The sequence below is a fragment of the Nyctereutes procyonoides genome, unplaced genomic scaffold, assembly GCF_905146905.1.
Source record: "Nyctereutes procyonoides isolate TBG_1078 unplaced genomic scaffold, NYPRO_anot_genome, whole genome shotgun sequence".
In the NCBI taxonomy this organism is placed as follows: domain Eukaryota; kingdom Metazoa; phylum Chordata; class Mammalia; order Carnivora; family Canidae; genus Nyctereutes; species Nyctereutes procyonoides.
In genome coordinates, this window is record NW_026575035.1 from 4,149,147 (window position 1) to 4,172,161 (window position 23,015).

Consider the following 23,015-nt stretch of genomic DNA (forward strand, 5'->3'; position numbering starts at 1 on the left):
TAATAGGATGAAAAAGGGAAAGTGAATAGAATATATCAGCAAAATTTTAAAATTTCATTCTCATATAAAACATTCTGATAATCTCAGCAGATGACAAGTGTCATATATATGTATATATATATATATATGTATATTCTATTTTGTTTTGTGTTGTGTGCATTTCTAGTGACTCTGGAACAAGAATACATCCTGAGGCAGAATCTTATACTATTAAGTAGGTCCAATTGTTGGAAAGTTGTATTTTGAGACAGCATGTGAATTGGTTAATGTCAGCATACCTGGCCTCAAAATCTGTTCTCCGCATTTCTTACTTATGTATTACTTCAAAAGATACTCAATCATGCTTTTTTGTCGGTAAAATTAAGGTAAAATTTTTCTACATGTTAATTGATAATAATCAAAAGAAAATGTAAAGCACATAGCACAAGCTGGTACATAATTTGTATAAAATAAGTAGCAGTTATAATTATTCTAGTTCAGAAAATGTGTCATGCACCCTATACCATTAGTATTTATAGTTTGGGGAGCTTTCATACAATGTCAGACTTTCACACAAAGTCAGAATATCTTATGGATTCTTGCAACTACCCAAGTCTATAAATATTAAGACTATCTTAAGACTTTTTTTTTTAAGACTATCTTAAGACTTAAGATTTTAAATACTACTTAGACCCTTTCAGCTTTTTTTTTCCAAAGATTTGTTTTTGAGGGATCCCTGGGTGGCGCAGCGGTTTGGCGCCTGCCTTTGGCCCAGGGCGCGATCCTGGAGACCCGGGGTCGAATCCCACATCGGGCTCCCGGCGCATGGAGCCTGCTTCTCCCTCTGCCTGTGTCTCTGCCTCTCTCTCTCTCTCTCTCTCTCTCTCTCTCTCTCTCTGTCTCTCTCACTCTCTCTCTCTGTGTGTGACTATCATAAATAAATAAAGAAAATTAAAAAAAAAAGATTTGTTTTTGAAAAGGAACGTGAAAAGGGAATTTATTTTATTTATCAGGAAACTGTGCCTGAATGAAGTTAAGAATTACAAGGATTTCAAAGAAATTGGTAGCAAGTAAACATAGCTAGTATTTTTAAATTAATTGAAAATAAAAAATTAATTAATTAATTAATTGAATGTAATCTATAAATTGTCTCCCTGCCTGTAAAAGATTACCTTGCAATGATTTAGTAAGTTGTATATAAAATCAACCTTTGATTGTAGAGAAGAGTGAAAAGAAGATGTGATAAAATTATTCAACTCTGTTGAATATTTAAGGTCCTTTCTTACTTAAATATTCTGACAAGTCATAGGGAAAATAAAATTAATTGTGTACTAACAAGAAAATACCTGTATGGGGCTATGAGAATTTTGATGTTATATTGACGTACATAACTGGAGCTATGCTCACTCTAAAGAGAAGGCTTGATTCAAACACAGATTCATGGTTAAGTTGAGGGAACGTTTTATCCACATCTCAAGGGAGGAAAGAGTAAAGTATCCAGTGAGAGCTCCAAAGTTAAATTTGGATTTGTAAAATAGTTACTAAATTATTTCTTTAAGGCATATTGTAATACTTTTGTCTATAATTGCAAGCAAGAATGATTAGACTATGAAAACTTTACTAATCATAAATATATAGTAAAAACAATTTATGACTGTCACATTGTTGAGAAACAATTGAGTTGCACAGAATACCTCTGTCATACCTAAGACAAAACTGCCTGCCAAAATAAAAAGCCATTGTTATAGCATTAAACTGTGTCTCCCCCATGCCCAAAGAGAAGCTACAGTCCTAACTTCTAGTACCTCATAATATGACCTTATGTGCAGATAGTCTTTACAGGGCAATCTAGTTAAAATGAGGTCGTCAGGGTGAACTCAAATATAATACGACTGGCATTTTTATAAAAAGGGGAAATTTTGGATACAGTGAAAGACATACACATAGGAGAACACCATAGGAAGACTGGAATTAAGCTGCTACAAGTCAAATGACTACCAGAAGCTCAGAAAGAGGCCTAGAACAGACTCTTCCATTGAACTTACAGAGGAATTAACCATGGCCTAGCTGACACTCTGTTTTGGACTTTTTGCCTCCAGGACAGTAAGACTATAAATTTCTTTTGTTCTGAGCAACTCTGTGGTACTTCATTACAGCAACCCTAGCAAATGAATACAGCCATAATTTCATTGTTTCCTTAGTTAAGATATACTACCACCAAGAAAGTGGTTATTCCTTAAAGTCACTGAACTCGGATGAAATGGTAACCTCTCAAGTGCTGGTATTCCAAACTCAGACCTTAAAATTGACAGTTAATATCGCTTTACTCGGTTTGTAAGGTCTGAATGTAAATTGAAAACATAAGGCGTCCTGAGCTTTCTAGATAATCTGTTACTAGACATTGGATCAACTAGGTAGCTGGATGGCTGACTGCAGGTTTTGGTTTCCAGTGGGGTGTTGTGGTGACCAAGTTCTAAACTATAATTCCTAAATTTTTAGAAATAGAAGAGTTTTGTATGCAAAAAAAAAAATCCAAACTGTTGCTGCAGCAAATGATTTAAAACTGATTTTTAAGTAACTTATTTTCCTTCCTTTTAAACAGTGTTTTTATTTGTCTCATTTAATCAGTGCATGACTTACTCCATGTCTGGGATAGTAAAGTTTATGTAACAAGATACCTTGTGGAATAGAAGTTAGGCTTGCTCTGTGTTGCTCAACCCACCATTAAGTCATCTGGAGTGTGTTGATCTAAGACAAATGTATTAAAATTTATATCATTACAAATCTATAGTCATTCTTTCTTTAGGTAACAAAAGAGCAATGAGAGTTATTTTATGGTTTAAATGCCAAATTATTTAATCTTTTAATGTTATTTTCAAAATGTGTGGCCTTGAATGGAAATTTTCACGAACTTTGTTAATAAAGGGGATTTTTAGCCACTTCTACTCATATATAGCAAACTATACACAAAATAAGATGATGAATTAGGAAGGAAATGCTGTTAAGAGAATTACTATAAGCATGAGGAAACTATTAGACCGGAGTTTTCAGTAGTCTAAAATTCTGAGATTTGATTTTTAAATGATGAAACATCCAATAAGCCAAATGACTCTGCATAAACATGTACCATGGAATAAATTATTCCAAATGAAAGCATGGATATTATTTGTTCAGCTGTTTTAGTGGTTGGAACGTTAGGAACAAAAGCTATTATTGTTCGATGTATTTTTTCACAGGAAATAGACAGTGGCAAACATACAGTAGTTCAACACATGAGATCAGAGACATGGTTTTTATAGTAAACTAAGAACAGATGTTGGAACTATTCAAGACCTTTACAGAATTATTAGTTATGTTTGCCTTTGAAAGCAAAGAAAGTTTATAAAGACTCACATATCTGATTATATTAAGAAACAGACAGGTTTTCAAATCCAAAGCTTTAATTCATTCAAGCTAAAAGTTTCTGTTGCATAAATTCTGAATGTGCTACTCAACACTATTGCAAATAATTACAATAGGTTCCATATTACCCTACTGCTTTCAAGAGTATGCTTGCTTTTGAAAGATATAAAAACTACTGATTCCTCACATACAACCTAAGTAGCCTCATTCACTAAAAATCACATAGAAGTAGGATTTATGCTTCAGGCAAACATTATTATTTAATAGCAATCACCAAAAATCAATTTATTAATGCATATTTAGAAAAAAAGAAAGAAAAATTATCTAGGTGACTTCAAGGCATATTTTCTGAGGTTGAACCATACCCAACAAGTGGCCTTTTCACCATATATGAAACACCTGTATAAAATAATTTTACCACATCAGTCCCTCCAAGTTATTGAACTCTAAGTCTCAAGCTTTCTATTGTTCCTCTTCTGTTCCAGGATCTACATGCCCTCTCACTCAGCTTATATTCCATGGTTTATCATGATAATTATCTCTCAAGAGACATTCTCAGTTTCCCCTCTTCCTCCTCAATCTATAGCACAACTTGGGCAAAGCCATACCTGGATTAGCACCTGGTTAAGTCTAATTCAGCTCCTACACTGAACCTATATCTCTACCTCTAATTATGATTGAAGAAAATATCCAACTTTGCTGATGAGCTGTATTTTAAATTTATGACCTCTAACTTCAGATGGGCCCTTAGTTCTGCCTGTAACAATCATTTTCTTCATCAATTCATTTTCCCAGGTATTAGTTCATATCTTTTCAATTCCAGTAAAATTTCCAGAGAACTCCTCTATTCCCACATAGACATACTTACACTTTTTGTTGATGGATTGACATGGACTTCCCTGAGAAAATGGAACTGACCATTAGAGATTTTACAAAAGCTCTACCACCAGCTTTCCGAATTTATCTGTATCTCTACTTACATATGCTACCTTTTTTTCTTGTTATAAGGGATACATTGTTTTTACTCCCACCTAAGGCTAACATCTCAATTTCTGACTGTATATTATTCTTTCTAGTTCATACCAGACTGGCATTTTCTTCTTTTTCTGTATATATGACTTGGGTCATTCCCATTCTCATACATACAAACTAAAATATCTCCAATTATAGACATAAATGAATTTTAAAAATCTCCCTCTGTTTGATTCTATTCCAGCTATTTCTCCAATTCTGTGCTCCCATTTACAGCAAAACTCAAAAGTATTGCCTATTTTATGCTGTGGAAAATATGTTTGGGTACAGTTGTTTAAAAAAATGTGTTGTCTGCATTTGTTTGTTTGTTTGTTTGTTTTTCCACTTAAACCCACTGAATGTGAACGTGCAGGTACATAAATCTCAAAAGTCTCCATACAGGGTCAATCCAAAGAGGACATCACTGAGATACATTATGATCAAAGTGTTGAAAATTAAAGAAAAATAGACAATTTGAAAGCAGCAAGAGAAAAGCAATTCATCACATACAAATACCCATAAGACTATACAGGGGCATTCTCAGTAAAAGCCTTGCATGCCAGAAGAGTGTAGTATGGTACACTCAAAGTGGTGAAAAATGAAACAAAACAAAAACCTGCCAACAAAGAATACTTTAACTCATGGTACACTCAAAGTGGTGAAAGACAAAAAAACAAAAAAACAAAAACAAAACAAAAAAACTGCCAACAAAGAATACTTTAACTAAATAAACTCTCCTATAGGTATAAAGGAGAGATCAAGACTTTTCCAAACAAAAGCTGAAGAAATTCATCTCTACTAGACTTGCCTTGCAATAAATAGTAAAAGGACTTCCCCAAGCTAAAATGATACAATGGTTATTAGTAACATGAAAACATGTGAAAGTATAAAACTTGTAAAAACAAATACATAGTCAAATTTAGAATACTTTAATAATGTAAAGATGTTATATAAATCACTTTTAATTCTGGTATAAAGCATAATAACAAAATCATCAAAAAACCATAGTTACAACAGTTTGTTAATGGATACACAATATTAAAAAATATAAATTGTGATATCAGAAACACAAAATATGGAGAGGGTAGTAAAAGTACAGAGTTTTATTATTAGCTTAATATAAATTAGTATAACTAATAAAATGTCCTATGTAAGTTTCATCATAGCCACAAAGCAGAAAGCTATAATAAATAAACAAAATATAAAAAGAAAGGACACAAAACATATAACTATAGAAAATTATCATCTCGAAGGAAGACAGTAAGAGAATTAGAAAGGAACTACAAAATAATCTGAAAACAATTAGCAAAATGAAATCCTAACCTACCATTAATTACTTTAATTGTAAATGAATAGTCAAGACATAAAGTGACTGAAATGTTATGAAGACATGACTCAACTATATGCTGCATACTATTCTGCAATTATGTGGTACATATATTAATTTTTAAAGCCACATATAAATAGTAAGTGAAGGAAAGGAAACAGATATTCCATGCAAATGGAAAACGAAGCAGAGCAGAGGTGCCTACATTTATATCACACAAAATAGACTTGAACTCAAAAACTGTAACAAGAAACAAAAAGTCATTATATAATGACAAAAGGGTCAACTCATCAAAAAGTATAAAAAGGGTAAATATATGCACCCAACATTGGGACCCCTAAATATACTAAGCAAATACAATGAGATCTGAAGGAAGAAGTAGACAACTATACAATAATAGTAGGGAATTTTAATACTCCACTTCCAACAATGGATACATTATCCAGACAGAAAATCAACCTGGAAATGTTGGACTTGAACTGTACTGTAGACTAAATGGTTCTAGCAGACATAAACAGAACATTGCAGCAGAATATACATTATTTTAAGCACACGTGGGTCATTCCATTGGATACATCATATATTAGGCTGTAAAACAAGTCCTAACAAATTTAAGAGCATTGAAATCATAGCAACTATTTTTTTCTGACAACAATGGTGTGGAACTTGAAATCAATAACAACAGGAAAACTGGAAAATTAACAATAAGTGGAAATTAAGCAACACACTCCTGAACAACATATGCATTCGTGATGAAATCAAAAGGAAAATAAAAAAAATATATCTTGGGGCAAATGAAATTGGAAACACAGCATATGAACACTCATGGGATGCAACAAAATAGTGCTAAGAAGGAAGTTTATAGTGATAAATGCCTACATTAAAAAAGAAAGAGATCTCAAATAAACAATTTAACTTTAAACCCCAAGGAACTAAGAAAAAGAACAAACTAAGTCCAAAGTTAGAAAAAGATAGGAAATAACTGCTGGAGGAGAAATGAATAAAATGAAGATTAGAAAAAACCAAAGAAAAAATCAATGAAACTAAAAGTTGATTTTTTGAAAAGCTAGACTATCCAAGAAAAAAATAAAGACAAATAAATAACATTATAAATAAAAGAGGAGACATCATAATTGACACTACATAAATGCAAAGGACCATAAGATACTACTATGGAAAATTATATCCAAATGAATTTGATAACCTAGGAGAAATGGGTAAATTCCTAGAAATATACAGCCTACCAGACTGAATCATGAAGAAATAGTAAATCTGAAAGCATCAGTAACAAGTAAGGATATTAAATTAGTAATTAAAAATCTCCAAGTGAAGAAAATCCCAGGACCAGATGACACTAGTAAAGTCATTTTTATATACTAATAGCAAACTGTCTAAAAAGGAAAAGAAAACAATGTCAATCACATTAGCATCAAAATTAATAAAATATTTAAGGACAAATTTAACCAAAGGACAGTAAAATCTGAACATTGAATACTAACCCACTAATGAAAGAATTTGAAGAAGACACAAATTAAATTTCATGTTCACGAATTGAATGAATACTGTTTAAATGCCCACAGTACCAAAGCTAGCTACAAGTTCAATATGATCTCCATAAAAATTGCAATGGCATTTTCACAGAAACAGAAAATAAAATTATCCTAAAATTTGTGTAGAACCACAAAAGACTTCAAATAGCCAAATTCATCTTTAAAAAGGGGAACAAAGCTGAGGTATCAGACTTCCTGACTTCCTGATTCAAATTATATTACATAGCTATAGAATTCAAAATAGTATGGCTCTGGCATAAAAACAGATACTTAGACAAATGAAACAGAATACAGAGCCCAGAAATAATCTTATGCACATATGATCACCTAATATTCAACAACAACAAAAAAAGTGACAAGTATACATAATGAAGAAAATGTAGTCCCTTCAACAAATGGTGTTTGGAAAACTACGTATATACATTCAAAATAATGAAATTGGACTCTTTCATCAAACACAAATCTCAACTGAAAATGGATCAAAGGCTTAAACCGAAGACCCCCAAACCATAAAATACAAAGAATAAAACATAGGGAAACAGTTCCCTATATTGATCTTTGCAATTATTTCTTCAATATAACATCAAAAACACAGACAAAATGATGAAAAATAAACAAACAGGACTACATAAAAGTAAAATATTTCTGAAGAGTAAAGAAAAAAATCAACAAATGAAAAGGTAATCTACACAATAGGAGGAAATGTTTGCAAATTATATGTGCGCTCAACGACATCACCAGTCAAAGAAATGTAAATCAAAACCACAATGAGATATCACCTCACATCTTCTAGGATGGCTATTATCAAATGTATAAAAGATAACACGTGGTGAGGATGTGGAGAAATGGAAACCATGGTGCACTGTTGGGGGAATATATATTGATACAGTCATTATGGAAACAGTATGGAGGTTACTCAAGAAATTAAAAATAGAACTACTACATGACCAAGAAATTCAACTTCTGGATATATGTATACAGGAAATGTATAAAGGAAATGAAAGCAGTATCTTTAAAAGACGGTTTAGCATCGCCTTCATCCCAGGGCATGATCCTGGAGACCCGGAATGGGATCGAGTCCCACTAAGGTTCTCTGCATGGAGCCTGCTTCTCCCTCTGCCTGTGTCTCTGCCTCTCTCTCTCTCTTTCTCTCTCTTTCTCTGTGTCTCTCATGAATAAATGAATAAAATGTTTTTTAAAAAAGATATCTGCACTCTCATGTTCAATGAATTATTATTCACAACAGACAAGATACACAAGTATATCATAAATGTCCATCTACAGATGAATGTATAAGAAAATTTTCTGCACACACACACACACACAATGGAATATTATTCAGCCTTTAAAAAGAAGGAAATCCTGCCATTTGTGACAACATAGATGAACCACTTGGAAGACATTACACTAAGTGAAATAAGACAGGCACAGAAAGACAAATAGCATGTGATCTCACTTATATGTTCAGTCTAGAAAGTCAAACTCATAGAAACAGAGAATAGAATGGTGTTCACCAGTGGTGGGGAAAATCAAGAGATTTGGTCAACTGGTATAAACTTTCAGTTATGAGATGAATAAGTTCTAGAGACCTAATGTACAGCACAGTGACTATAGCTAATATGTTATAAAATGGAAATTTGCTAAGAGAGTAGATCTTAAACTTTTTTTGTCACACACACAAATGGTAACTACATGAGGTGATGAATTTGTTAATACCTCTATACCTCAGTAAAGCTGGAAAAAATAATTATAGTAGGCCACATATGATATACTATGTAGCTATTAAAAATGTAAAAAGAAAACAAAAAACAAAAACTGCACTGAGTTCCTTCTCTCCACTAGAACTCCTCTAATCAAGGTCTCTGGGAACTCTACCCAGCTAAATTCAATGGCTATGTTTCAATAATTTTCAATTTCATTAGTACATCATATATATTTTTTTAAAATACTTCATATTTCATGAAAAGTCCACATTCTCTTGATTCTTCTTCTACCTTGTAGGTCACTTCTTCAGTCTTGCAGATTCCTTCACATCTTCCCTATTTCTAAGTGGTATGGTTGTCCTCAAGTCTCAGCTCTTGGCCTCTTTCCCATGTTCCTTTACAATTACTATGTGATCTCATTGGGTTTTGTGGTTTTAAATACCACCTGTCTAAATGATAACTCAGAAAACTCCCCATTTTACAGCTCAGATGTTGATCCATATATCACTTTCCTATTAGACATTTTCATTTGAATGTTTAATAGGTATCTTAAACTTAACATGTCCAAAACCAAATGCTTAATTTTCCCTTCCAAACCTGATGCTACTACAGTCTACCCCTTTTCAATACATTACATTTCTACTCATCCTTTTTCTCAGGGTTAAAAGTCATCCCTGAATTTTCCCTTCCTCTTGCATTAATTCATCAGCAAATCTCAGTGGGTCTATCATCAAAGCATAACTGAACCTGTGTACTTCGAACTACCTCCCCTAATACCACCTTGGGCCAAACCCACCATTATCCTTTGCCTGGATTGGTAGAGTGACCAAAGTTGTGTTAATGTTTATACCATTTCTCCACAGCACTGCATTCTCCACAGAGCAGTCAGAGAAATCCAGTTAAAGTTAAGAGTCAAGTAAAAACATTCATCTGATCAAATGCTCTTGTACCTCACATGTCACTCAAAGTAAAATTCAGTCTTGTAAAGACCTACTGATTTGATAGTCTACGGAGCCACATGATTTGGCCACAGGCTTGATTCTAACTCAGTCTATTACCAATTTCTCCTCCCTTACAGGCCGCCTTGCTATTCTTTAAACATGTCAAATTTGAATAGTCTTCAGGGTGGGATGGCCTTTGCTCTCTATTTGTGTTTATGCTCTAGATATCTCCCTGCACAACCCTCCCCCACCTCCTTCAGTTCTCTATTCCATGTCACCTTGTTAGAGTACTTCATTACCTTTCCTGATCTCCCTATCAAAAAGACAATTTCCAAATGTATTTTTCTATATGTTTTACCCAACACTGTTTTCTTCATAGCATTTATCACCATATGACATATTATATATTTGTGGGGTTTTTTTTAGCATCTATTTCCATTCTCATAATATTAAGTTCGTGAAAGCAGGGATTTTTTTCCCCATTTTGTTCATTGTTGTGTCTATTGTCTAGTTTTCTAGACTCTGGCACATATTTATACATTAAGAGTATGAAATAAATGAAACAAATAATATCATGAAAATAGTGGGGTTTTTACCTGTTAGGAACATATTCATTTTGGTTTGATATATCCATGTGGATATGGAATTACTCTGTTTTATCTATAAGACTTTAGTTTGCTCACTAACTTCTCTGTTAAGAGTACTTACTAGTAAGGTTGAGCTAATCAATTTTTATTTACGAGTCTTTTGAGGAAAAGCTATGGGAATAGTGCCTGGAACACAGAAAGCCCTCCATAAGTTTTGGCTCCTATCATTGCTATTACTATTAAATATATAAAAAATAAATCATTCCACAGTTCAACCGAATATTTTTTCAATCATATGTACAATGCTGATAATGCAATTGATTGAATGTTCCAGAATCTTGCTATACAATTTCTAAAAGCATATAGTCTTGATAAAAATATCATGCAAGAGAAAAGATGCAGTTATGAGATCCTGGCCATGTAAAAGAATTTAATAGATAAATTGCTGCTTGCTTATAATTAGCCAGTGATGTGAAATAAGATAAAATGCATGGCAATATATCCTATTTTCTTGTGAGCTTTCGGAAATGCAACAGACTTTCCTTCAGCAACTCTATCATTATCAGGATAATTCAAGCTGAATAAATTATAATTTATTTCTCTATAATAATCACTGCTAGCAAGCAGCAGTCTGCACTTTAAATAGTTACCTGAGTTTTTTCCTTTGTTATTCAACATTTCAGAATAATTTATACATATGTGTGTATGTATACATATATATTTGTATGTATATGTAAGTATATATGTGTGTGTATGTGTATACATGTGTATATGTATGGTTACAGGTATTTACTAATAAAATATTACCAAATGGAAAGAAAACAACAAATTTAATTAAATATATTAAAACTAAGTTTTCCTTTTATATATCATCATCAAAATATATAACAGAAGGTGGGGAAACAAGCATTAGGTCAGTCCTAGATTCAGATACCATCTCTAGCATCTGTTTTGAGACCACAGATAAGTACAAAGTTTGCATTATTCTGAGTTTCCTTATCTGCAAAATTACTGCATTTAATTTTTTACACATGATGTGATTATTTAATGTAGTAATAATATAGGTACTTAAAATAGTACTTGGTATATAATAAAAGATCAATGCATGGAAACAAAAGTAATTCAATGAACTCAAAGAGACAATCTACTTTCAGGAAACTCACAATCAGAGGGGTGCCCGGGGGGCGGGGGGGGAGGGCTCAGTCAGTTGAGCATCTGTGTAAGGCTAAAGTCATGATCCTGGGGATCCTGGGATCAAGCACCCTCCACCCAGTTGGGCTGCCTGCTCAATGGGGAGCCAGCTTCTCCCTCTTCTTCTGAGCCTCCCCCACTTTTACTATCTCTCTCTCAAACAAATAAGTAAAGTATTTTTAAAAATAGAAACTGATAGAGAAAAGAAATTAGTCTAATACTGATTTACATTTATTAATCAACTTTTTAAAAATCTTTCAATCTTTTTTTAATTGTATTGTTATTTTAATTTCAGTGTAGTCAACTTACAGTGTTGTATTAGTTTCAGGTGTGCAATACTGTGATTCAACAATACCTCCAACTTCTTTTAAAGCAAATAAGCTAGCCAGTGTTTCTCAGCCAAAGTGTTGAGTAGAAGCCACACAATAGCTATTATGGCACATCCCTAGAAAACTTTCTTATGATGTTCTGATGGTTGAATGCCAAAGCGAGGACAACAATTTGGAGGAAACTTTTGTATTGTGTTTTCTTCCAAACAATTGAAAAAGCTTATCAGATGGAATAAAAATTTAAGTTCAAAATTTGACCCAAAGTACCAATACTGCTCCTAATGTGGCTCTAGCTAAAGAAAATCAAGACACTGTTTTTATGACCTTATTTGAATGTTGGAAATGTTTACTGAGCAGTAAAACGTAATGCAAAATTGCTTCCACATTAGAAATTCTGATAAAAGTTACGTTAACAGGAATTAAAATTACTGTTAGATTAAGAGTTAAAAGTACAATATTCTAGAATCCAGGAAAATCTCAGCTATGACAGGAAAAAGCAATTTATAAATAATTTTCATTTATTAAAAAACTAAATAGTAGAATGTTGCAGGATATCTGTTTTGCATTTTGGGGTACAGAATAATTTAATTTTGACCATCTACATATTTGTTATATTTGATTTTTAATTTAATTTTCAAAAGGCTGATAAAATGTATTTTATTAGGATATAAATTAGCTTGTAAACAATCTCCTCTTGTAGTTATAATTATAAAAATGTATAAAACATTTAAGAAACAATGTGTACTACTTATGAATAAGTTGGGAAAGGAGAGAAAAAAGAAGAAAGTGAGGAAGGAAGAGAGAGGGGGAAAAGTAAGATGAAAGGAAAAGGAAAAGGGAAAAAAAGGAAGGAAGGAAGGAAAGAGACAAAAAGGCCAATTCCTTCTTTATTTAAAATACCATAAATTTAAAATTAATGGAGTCATAATTAATGATATTATATCATATCTAACAAAACCCCCAAACACGAGGACAACAGAGAAGAAAGTGTTAATAGATTCTTAGGTGTGACAGATTTCAAGTACACCTGCTTATCTGCATGTGACAAGTTCATTTATCAAAACAAAGCTCATTTCCGTAGCCTGTGCTATTGTACTCTATGTCATAGACCATGGGGGTTCAGGATGCCCTACAAATGTGTTTGCTCTAAGCAAGTATGAAAAATGCAGCTTACCTAGTTAAGCCTTAGGAAGACAACTTCAAACGATTGGAATAAAAAGATTTAACACCATCCTAAGATTTTACTTTCCTTTATTTTCCTCATGAATATCTAGATATAATATACACAAAATAAAGCATTCCATTTCTAAAACTGTTTTATTTTGTTCCCCCATAAGAACAAATTAAAAAAAAAAACTATTTCAAGCATTACCAGCCATGAAACCTAGTCTATGAAACCACAGAAACGAATAACTTCTAAGAATCAAAAAAACAAAAGAAATAAATATTGTAGATATCATTTATGAAACAAATTACTATACTTATTCTACGCGATCTGTGTGATTTTGCCATCCCTACCCCAACTTATGTAAGATTTTAAAACAGTGATCCTTATACCTCAAGTAACAATTTTTATTTTATTTTTTTTAAGATTTTATTTATTTATTCATGAGAGACACACAGAGAGAGAGAGCGCGGCAGAGACACAGGCAGAGGGAGAAGCAGGCCCCATGCAGGGAGCTGATGTGGGACTTGATCCCTGGTCTCCAGGATCACACCCTGGGCTGAAGGCGGAACTAAACCACTGAGCCACCTGGGCTGCCCTCAAGTAACAATTTTTAGATAATGTCTTTCTCCAAATGATCTTAATAGTGTCTATTATTATGACTTTCAATAAGATCACTCACATGTACAACGAGTAGATGGTTGGAAAATAAACACGAGCACAACCAGGAATAAAATAATTAGAATTTTTGATGTTAAAAGCAAAAAACGCACCCTTTACTTGAAACCTGAAAAAATGTGGTAAGTGCTTGTCAAGACTCTGCTTGTGACTCCACCTGATGATATTCAGTAGGCCCTTCATGAGAGGCAGCATGCTATATACAAAGAACATGGATTATTAGCAGCGATAACAAAGACTAAAGCCCAGATCTTCTAATTACTATATATAGTTATTATTATCCAATTACTACCTATATAACTCAAAGAAGATAGAGTAAACACCTAGCACAGTGCCTGGGTATAGTAAATTAGTAAATGCTAAACAAAGGATGGCACCACTTCACTGTGAAACAAACCTGGCACAAAAATTATAAATAAAATTAAAGATTAAATAACAAATTTATTATGAAATTTCAGTCTGATTTTCATAAATCAAAAGACGGTAATTATTGCTTCAAATATGATTAAACAACTCAAATATTAACGGTATAGGAATCCTTTAATATACTCCTTTTTATGTTACAACATGACTGTCTGCTTAAGACCAACTTTTTGGGGGCATCTAGGTGGCTCAGTCAGTTAAGCCTCCAACTCTTGGTTTCAGCTCATGTCATGATCTCATGGTTGTGAGATCAAGCTTTGTCCGTGTCAGGCTTTGTGCTGGGTGTGGAGCCTCTTGAGATGCTCTCTCCCTCTGCTCCTCCCTGCCCCACTCTTGAGCTATTCCTCTCTCTCAAAAAAGAAAAAGACCAACTTTTTCTTCTAACACACTGAAAGCAGTTTAGCAGTTTCATAACAATAGCGTTAGAAATTTCACGCTATTGCTTTTACCAGTAAATGTATAATTAATTATATCATTTGGTGTATAACCTGTTCAATGTGTTTACAGTTTGTATACATTTGGCTTTGAATTACAAGCTTACCCCCAAAAAGAAGAGATTACATAAGAGAAGACTATTATTATTTTTTAATTCCAGTATAATTAATATACAGTGTTATAGTAGTTTTAAGTGTACAATATAGTGATTTAGCAATTCTGTACATTATTCAGTGCTCATGATTATAAGTTTACTCCCACTTTAAAAAGGATTCATTAGGTGCAGAATCTTGTCAATGGTTTTCCATTTTGGCCTTTTCATCTTAGTACTAGAACCTCTTATTTCCTTCACAAATATAAAAAATATTAACATAGATTTCAAGGAGAAGAGTGAATTCATTTTATCATGGTGAGGGATACATATCATAAAATTTATCACTTTAATAAACTTTTTTGAATGTACAGTTTTGTGACATTAAGTACATTACATTGTGTGTAATCATCACTAGCATCCATTTCTAGAATCTTTCATAATCCCAGACTGAAACCCTATACCCATTAAACAATAACACCAAGATGCCTGATGATCTTGTTAAAATGCTGAATCTGATTCCCCAAGCCTAAGATGGGCATTAGGTCATAAATCTCTCCCATGCTCCCAGGTGATGCCAACGCTACTGGTCTGCAGAACTTATTTTGAAAATTAGAGTTCTAGGGATGCCTGGGTGGCTCCAGCGGTTAAATGTCTGCCCTCAGCTCAGGGTATGATCCCAGAGTCCTGTGATCGAGTCTCACATCAGGCTCCCTGCATGGAGCCTGCTTCTCCCTCTGTCTATGTCTCTGCCTCAATCTGTGACTTTCATGAATAAATAAATAAAATCTTTTTAAAAAAGAAAATTAAAGCTCTAGAAAGTTATACAGTTGACACTTCAAGTGAGCAACATAATTTCCAATCACAAGATTTAAAGGTTTTCTTCAATTTACAAATGTAAATGTTATGGATGAATTAAACTGTATTTTCCCATTAATCGTCATAATATCAGAAATGCATGTTATGGAAAAAACAAATGAGTCGTGAATTTTCTCCAAATCCCTAAGAATAAGTAACATTATGATCTAATTGGGGCTTTCCAGATGCTATATAAAGCATATCTACTTGTCACAGACTTCAGGAATATTATTGGAGTTTGAAGGTCCCAAGGTGCAAATAGCAGAATAGCTTAGAGTGTGACCTGGATCTGCTGGTCTGGTAGTCTTATGGGTTACTAGATAAATGTGTCATAGCAACACTTCAACAGCAACATGTATTATCTTCAATATATTCAGAGACTCTTCAAGTATTTGGCCTGAAGCTTAATAGTAGATGATATAATGTACATAACTTCAAATTTACTGTGGCGTTGTATATGCTCTAGAGAAATAAGCTCTCCGAGACTTTGGGAGACTTTGGTGAGGTGTCAGGACTCTGAATATAGGTTTCTTTTCCTACCTCTGGGCATGCAAATGTCTTAGTAAGGTTTCTATGATACTTACCACCCCCTGTTCATAAGATCTAATCATCATGATATAATCAATATACTGGAATAGTATGATGTTGTGGGATGTAAAAACAATTAAGATCTCTTCAGACTGCTTTACAACAGAGAACAAGAAAAGAGAAACAATCCTGAACAATCCTGAGTTGAGTCAGTACCATAAAAATCTACTATTGACTCAGCTAAGTAAAAGTAAATTTCTTCTGGTAATCTTTATAAATAAGCATAGAGGAGTGTAAACAACTGCCAGATTGATAATTGTACATCCGTTACCTGAAGTTGCATTGTTTTGCTCCATTAAATATACTATTTTTGGAACTTCAGTGACAGTGGGATCACCTCATAGGTTTGCAACCATCCACAGGTGTTTTCTAAGATATACCTACTTTTTTTCACAGGCTAATCATGCCAGGTAAATAGAAATAGTGGTCAAAATCACTTCTACCTCACCTCATTTCTACAATTCCTTCAGGAAAGTAATATTGCTATAGCTATACCATGCTTCCATCTAGTCCTTTCCAGAATAATGGCCCTTGGTGCATGGAGTGCCAATGTGGGAATTAGGCCTATTGGTGAGAATGTCTATTCCATTTACTGCTTAAGAACTGAACAATAACTGCAGGGTGGTTCTGAGCTTTGAGAATTGACTATAACCTGTGCGTATGCCCTACTTATCACCTAAATGCCAAAATCTTCCATTTCTACAATTCTAACATAACACGGTCCTATATAGAATAAGTAATAGTAGCATAATAATATGTTTTTCTTTTAGATATTGCATTAATATATCAACAAAAACTAACAAGAATATTTATTTGAGGGTTATGTTTCATTTTAATTATGAAATAATAAGATACATTTACATTTGTTTACTCTATATTATTCAACTTTCTTTTTCTATGAATAGAAAACATACCTCTTATAGTGAGGGCAGCCCCCGTGGTGCACCTCCTTTAGCACCTCCTGCAGCCCAGGGCGTGGTCCTGGAGACCCTGGATCGAGTCCCACGTCAGGCTCTCTGCATGGAGCCTACTTCTCCTTCTGCCTGCGTCTCTGCCTCTCATTCTCTCTCTGTGCTTCTATGAATAAATAAATAAAATCTTTAAAAAAATCTTATAGTGAGCTTCAAAGACTGTCCCACAAATTAGATTTCCAAATAAAATTCTCAATGTATATAGCAATTAATCTTATTTTTACTACATTGGAATTGGTGCTGGGTGATGTGATGATATGCAAGGAAAAAAGGTGCACGTTGATGACATATTTTGGAAAAGAGAAAATGAAGTTATATTTCAACTAAAATTAATTATGAGAAATATGTAAAGTGAAAGACCTGGAGTGTCACTAAAAATGTTTCAGATTTTCTAAAAGAATAACATCAAGAACATAGATTTATGACTGGAAAAATTATTATTTGGATTTTCCATATAATCTTAATCATTGTAGCAGTGTTTTCAGTAACTACATCCAGTTCATTAAATTCTCCCTCTAACAAAATGCTTTAGTATCAGATTTTGTATAGTGAAAACATAAATACTAGAGAAAAACTAGAAGTAATCTCATCACATTATGATCCTAAAACACATCCTGAGGATAGAAATATTTTGCTTCTATTATATTAATAAATCTGGATTAAATCATATCAATTTAAAGACATTAACAAAAAAATTTCTTAACTGTATACTAATTTATATACAAAACTATCAAGTATCCTGAATTACCTTTCCATAAAGATTATTTCCACTTAAAAACGTTATGGGTAAATTAAATTATATTTTCCCATAATCATCATAATTTCAGAAATACATATTATGGAAAAACAAAATTTAATTGGAAGATAATGAATACAGTACTTAAAAACTATTAATGGTATTTCTGAACATCTGCCTTTGTACCTTCAATAAATTCTCCAGAGTTCTAGGTAAACATAGAAAGATTAGAAACATAGAAAGTATAATTTAACATCCAGAGCACTATAAACATGTAAATAAATTCTATTTTTTAGATTAATTGAGCAATTTATTTTCATATTAAGTATATGATAGTTGAAGTTACATTTATCAATCTTAATATAATCTTTATTGACTTGAATATCTTAAAACATAAATTAAATGGAATACCATTATATTTATTTTTCTTCTGAAGGTTTCCTGATAGTAATCACTGGATAAAAAACAAAAAGTAATCACTGGATAAAGACTTAATTATAAATGTATGAATTAAGGAGGCAATGTTTAAATTAGAAAACCAAATGACTTCTGAGAAAAATACAGCAATTATACCAACTAGGTAAATGAGAATCTAGCTCCTGAGTATTTTCCCTAGCTAGAGCAAGGTCAGAAGAATTATTTTCTGAAAGGGCTGAAGAGTAAATACTTGAGGCTTTATAGGCCATAGAGTGTCTTTTCCAGAAATCAGAATCACCTTGCCACCGTAGGGAGTTAACAGCCATAGACATATGAGCATGATTCCATTCCAACAAAACTTGATTTCCAAAAAGGGCAAAGGGCTGCATTTGCTTTATGGGACATGATTTGTGAACCTCTGAGTTAGAATAAAAAGAAACAAGTGTGCAGCTTTTTAAGGATTTTATAATTGTCAGTAAAAGGCAATAAGAAAACAATATAAAATATGAAAATATATTACCCTATTTGCAATAGACACTCTGGAATCAAGTTCCTGTTAATTCCAATGTTCAACCTTTTTATTCTAAACTTAATGTTATTATCAAAGTAAAATGTTGTTTGCAAATAGCACATGTCAACAAATATCAGCTGATGACACACCCCTTGAGAACTTCATTATGTATAAAAGCAAAATTTAGTAACAGAGTAATATCCCAGCCAATGATGACATGATCAAACCACTTCAAAGTAACAGAAACAAGTTTGTTTGGGGCTTTAGCATGTGCTTTTTAACACATACCTGAGTACCAATGCCACATGAACCAAAATAAGTACCTCTGAAACTCTCTGGCTTTTAACTATACTTTTCTAGCCTTTGTGTCATGAGTGGAAGTAAGCCCAAAAAGATTTCCTGTTCAATGAAAAAAATATTTTTGCATAAGATATTTGTCCAAGAACAGGAAAAATATACCAGGAATGTAACCTTCAGATGAATAAACCTTTTGTTATCTATTCTCCTCTAGACAGCACTGGTGAGTCAGCACCATGAATACCACACAGAAGTACACAGCAAACAGTTATGGATGAACAGCAATTGAATGATGGCATCTTAAAATATGGGAAAATCAATTCTATCTTTTACCTTTTAAAAGAGATTTCTAAGAACTAGACTTCAGAAAAACTTTCAAGTGAAATCAGAACAGGCAATTACAGTGTCTCAGAATGTCTGATCATCTGCTTGTCCTCTAAAAGTAACTGGAAAACATCAGTAATTATATATATTCTGAGAAAAATAAATATATCCATGATATAGATGTTTTATCAGACCCATGAAAGTATTAACATCAATAAACTAAAAATAAGCCTTAAAAAGGGAGAAAAAATTAAAATTTCTTTTGGTAATTTTATGAGTGCTATAAACTCAAATAGACAAATGGTCCCCCAAATTCTTTCACCTGAATGAGAAGATAAAGGAAAATTTTTTAAATCCATTTTAGAAAATCCATTTTTTATTAGAAGTGAACACAATAATTATACTTTTCTGGGTTTACAAATTATGAGAATAACAATAAACTATTCAGAAAACTCTGAAAAGTTTCAGCACTGCTCCAACAAGAATTCCAATGCCTTGAGGGTTTTTTTGCTAAACAATAAAAACCCATAAGAAGTGGCAAAACTGGAATCCCTGGGTGGCGCAGCGGTTTGGCGCCTGCCTTTGGCCCAGGGCGCGATCCTGGAGACCCGGGACATCGGGCTCCCAGTGCACGGAGCCTGCTTCTCCCTCTGCCTATGTCTCTGCCTCTCTCTCTCTCTCTCTCTCTCTCTCTCTCTCTCTCTCTGTGACTATCATAAATAAATTAAAATTAAGGGGATCCCTGGGTGGTGCAGCGATTTGGCGCCTGCCTTTGGCCCAGGGCGCGATCCTGGAGACCCGGGATCAAATCCCACGTCGGGCTCCCGGTGCATGGAGCCTGCTTCTCCCTCTGCCTGTCTCTCTGCCTGTCTCTCTCTCTCTCTCTCTCTCTCTCTCTCTCTCTGACTATCATAAATAAATTTTAAAAAAATAAATAAATAAATTTAAAAAAAAAAGAAGTGGCAAAACTACCACTAAACCTAGTTTCACACACACACACACACACACACAGTGGGCATGGATATATAACTGTAAACCACAACATTTGACTAAAGGCTTTGTTTGGTTCATTGGACATCTCTTACTCTCTAATCTTGAGATATTTAATTTATAGCATTGCTTTCCTATGCAATTGTCTCATTCTTCAGAAAGTTTTCCACACGCGGTAAGAAATCCTTCTACCAGTTCAGGATGACAGGAGTCTTGTAGTCTGTGATCTTAAAAACAGAGATAATTTTTGCTGGCACCTGTTGTAAACCACACAAAAGGACTGTGGTCCTGCTTGAGTAAATTGCCCATTGCTAGAAAATTGTTCCTCCAGAGAGTAGGAGGACTTGGGTCAATTAACCTCCTCATTTCCCTACATGCAGTTTATCAAATTCATTTCAAATTCATTCGGATAGAGATGCAGATTCATTACATCTTTCCTTTCCTGTGTCTCTGTTCAAGTTTCCCTTTCAGTTTCTCAAAATCTACTATCCCTGTTTTGGTCATTCCATTTGTAGGCACTTGGGATTTGAGTTTTGCTACTTTGTCTGCCTAGGTTTTCTTTAGATCTGAGTAATCAGGTATAATTTGTGTATTTTCCAGACGTGTCATTTAGGAACACACTTAGGTTGTTCCTCAATCCTTTCCTTCAGTCATAAGTCAGGTCCACCATATCTGGGAGCCAGGTCCAGGTTACCCAAAAAGAGACGTGAACATGAATTCAGTTTTCTCTTCTAATTTTGCTCCCTCTACTCTAACAGTTTTTTTGTGTGTGTAAATCACTCTTGATGTTTTTATATCAGGTTTGTCAATGAATTAAGCAGATTTTGTTGCCCAGAAGTTGATGACAAATATACCCTCCATTCTTCCATTCTCCATTCGTCACATATTTTAGTCAAAGTGAAACACCTTCATAGAAACAAATGACTAAAATATCTTTGTCAGTGAATTAGATTAAAAATTATATATACATATATATGGGCTATATATTTTTTGGTATACATACCAAAAAATAAATAACGTTCAGTGTTATACCAGTTTCAGATGTATAATATGGTGATTCAACAATTCTATGCATTACTCAGTGCTAGTCATAAGTATAATCATATCCCCTTCCCTTATTTCATCCATCCTCCTACACATCTCCTCTTTGGTAATTATCAGCTTGTTCTTTGTAGTTGAGTCTATTTTTTGGTTTGACTCTTTTTTCCTTTGTTCATTTGTTTCTTAAATTCCACATATGATTGAAATCATATGGTATGGATTAAGAATATATATGTTGAGCTTTATCATGAAAATTTGAAAGATCAGTTTTCTCTATTCTCCTTCTACCTGACACTATGCAACCAGGAAGTATTGTATACTAAAATTAATTTTTTTCTTGATGGTAATTTTAAAAATGTCTTAAGATTACTCTTCTCATTTTATACTTCCTACCCATATGTAAATGTAATTGCTTATTCTTAAATTACATGTGCTAAGCAAAAAAAAAATGCTCAGTAGTATCTATTTGTGATTAAGAAAACTCAAGAAAAAAAACTCACCATATTCTCAAATACTCTTTAGCTTACATCTACCCATATTCATGGTTGATATATTTTCATTACATATTACATACTGTTTCTGGTGGGAGAATGAGGCTTGTGAGGTTTAAATAGTCTTTGAGGACTCGGACCTTCCTTAAAGAACCTAGGGGTGAAAAACAAGTCACAGTGGGTACCTCATTTCTCCTTTTCTTTCCCTTCTCAAAATATCCCCCTGTATATCTGAATGGGTGAACACACAGAAGTTACAGAAATGTTTCAGAGAGGGAAAAATGTGAGATAGAGGTGCAGTTTTCTCTAAGTCATTCTGGAATAGTCACTGGTGTTCATTCATTTACAGGTCACTATTTGGGTAACAATGAGGCACTGACACCATTCTAAATAATCAATTCAGTAGCAAGCACAATAGACAAAAATCCATACTGTCATATGTCCTCCTTTCTAGTGGAAGAGACAGTAAATAAACAATAAATACGCAAGTAAAACAAACAAAATCATTTTAAAGAGGGCTCAGAGAAAGAATGGTTATGAGAGATCTTTGGCAGAAAATGATTCAGAGAAACCTTCTCAGAACAGGTAATATTTCCACTGAGATTAGAGTGGCAAGAAGTGATTCATGTGAAAATCTGGAGTAGAAAATTCACTATGTTTCACACGCACTGTCCTTCATTCTGCCCTTCAAATCTAAAGTGAGTCCAAATTCAGAATCTCTTTACTCCGCTTGGAATTACAGCCCCTCAAGAACTCAGGTGGCTTAGAAGAGAGTGAAAATAATAGATACAGAGAAAGAAGAAAGAAGAAAAGAAAAAGCATGGAAAAGTAGATATTAAATCTATCCAGCAGTGTTGTTAGAGATTGCTGTGCTGTGTTGGAGCCACCGAGATATTAAAGATTACTCCTACTTTTCTGAAAGGGAATGAAAATGGATGTTACTATGTAATGAAATGGGAAATATTAATTGGAGTGGCTT